This window comes from Limulus polyphemus, unplaced genomic scaffold (assembly GCF_000517525.1).
Source record: "Limulus polyphemus unplaced genomic scaffold, Limulus_polyphemus-2.1.2 Scaffold971, whole genome shotgun sequence".
NCBI lineage: Eukaryota > Metazoa > Arthropoda > Merostomata > Xiphosura > Limulidae > Limulus > Limulus polyphemus.
The window spans coordinates 1-2,104 of NW_013666581.1; positions in this window are offsets into that span (position 1 = coordinate 1).

Here is a 2,104-nt window from a genome sequence, read left to right on the forward strand (position 1 = left end):
TTTGTGATTATCAGTGGCTTGCTTTTAACTGGTGTGTGAGTAGTGTTTGTGATTATCAATGGCTTGCTTTTAACTGGTATGTGAGTAGTGTTTGTGATTATCAGTGGCTTGCTTTTAACTGATGTTTGAGGAGTGATTGTGATCAAGACATACTGTATTGTATCATGCGACCCAAACAACCTGCAGGACACACTGTGTGCTATTAATAGTGGTTATAGCTTGGCAATTTTCTACTTTCTGTAGCTTGGGCTGTGGTAATTTAAACTAACACATATTTTCAGTGGATGTGCTCTACTGGATCCTTAATTCACACACCAAATTTCAAGGCAATCTATTAAGAAATACCCAAGATATAACATCTCCAGTTTTGATTGAGCTTCTTCCTACGTTTTTTCTTCGCACTTTTTATTTGATAGAAGAAAAAAAAAAACTTAGCTTTCATGATTTTTTTTCTTAATTTGGTACACTGATAGACCTTTACAACCTACAATTAGGTGTCAAATTTCATCTCAATGTAAACCACATGTGCAAAGTTATTGAACAAAACCCGCTCAATTTTGACCAAAATTTTTGCGCACTCCTATGCAAAAAAGTCACGTGAGCTATCCGTCTGATATTTTTACTACAGCTTCACGAGTAAAGGTGGACTATTTTTACTTTTTTGTCATTTGGGTTAAAGACGGCTGATTTGGAGCAGCAAGACTATAGGGTGAAAGCACGTGCAGATACATAGTATTGGTTAGGCCAAGCAAACTAGATTAGCAGTTTCTAGCTCAAGTTTTCAAAAGAATCATACGGGTGGACGGTTATTATTTATTATCCGTTACCAAATTTTAAGCACAAATTATCAATTAAAGAGCGTTTAGCGTCACGTGATATTAGCTTAAGGACTTGGCGTAAATAATGATGCTTGATTGCATGGGGTTGATTACAAAAAACTGTTAATCTAAATTCCATGGCGTTACTATAAAGGAAGCTATCAACACTGTTTTAGATAGGAAAACTACCAACATATATTTTTAAAGAACCTGGTGAGTAAAGTAAAGGTCTGTTCCGAATAATAGGATTGATATCCTAAAGCTAATGTGGTTTACCATCAATTGTCACTTTCTTACTTGATGTGGGTTGTTGGTGTGTACTGAAAAAAACGTCATGATATCTAATCAAAAATACCTTAGGTGTGAAAAAAAGTGCTACCAAAAAATGATTCAGTGTGCGACTTAAAGGAATGAAATCAAAATTGGTGGCCAAACTGGTAGCTACACTTATAGCATTGTTTTAGTATTTTATTTTACCCACCTTCTTATCCTCCCGAGTTGAACAAAAAACGTGGCCTAGCTAGCTAATGATTGAATATTTGCTGTAAAATTCTTATCAATGTTATAAGTGTAGCTACCAGTTTGTCCGCCAGTTTTAATTTACTTCTTTTAAGTCGCATGCTCAATCCTTTTTTGGCGGCACCTTTGTTTCACATCTAATGTGTTTTTGTATAGATTATTAGTGGCTTGCTTTTAACTGGTGTGTGACTTGTGGCTGTGATTAACGAAGAAATTATTTTACAGACTGACAGTTAACATCGGGTTAGAGCTCAACCAAGATGAGCTTTGTAAGGAACTTAACGAGGCTTGCCATAGCAGATGGAAACAGAAGAATGATCAATAAATAACAGAATTATGGCAAACTTTCAGTTCTTCTAGAAACTTGAAAACAATTAGGTCATCCCTCTCCTTTATTCAAACCAATTCATTTGTGCACGGCCTCCTGCATGTACCCACAGGACGCGCTCCAATATGGTGGGTGCAATGGCTCGTGAACCCTTTAATACCGCTAGTTTATCAGAATGAAAGGGTAAAACAGAGTATGAAAAGTTGAAGTATCACGCGGAGTTCTCTTTTTTTTAACTCCTTTTACCGTGTCTTAAAGTCTCCATTATAAGCCTGCTCTGCCCCCCCCCCCAAAAAAAAAGATTGACGACATTGCTCTCCAATTAGTAGTACAATTATGGTAACTGTTCCGAACCAGCACGGATCAAAGGGCTCCCCGTGATTCGTAGACGTTGTCTATTTGACAGTTTTCAACATAGGGCTTATTAATTTTGCTAGGA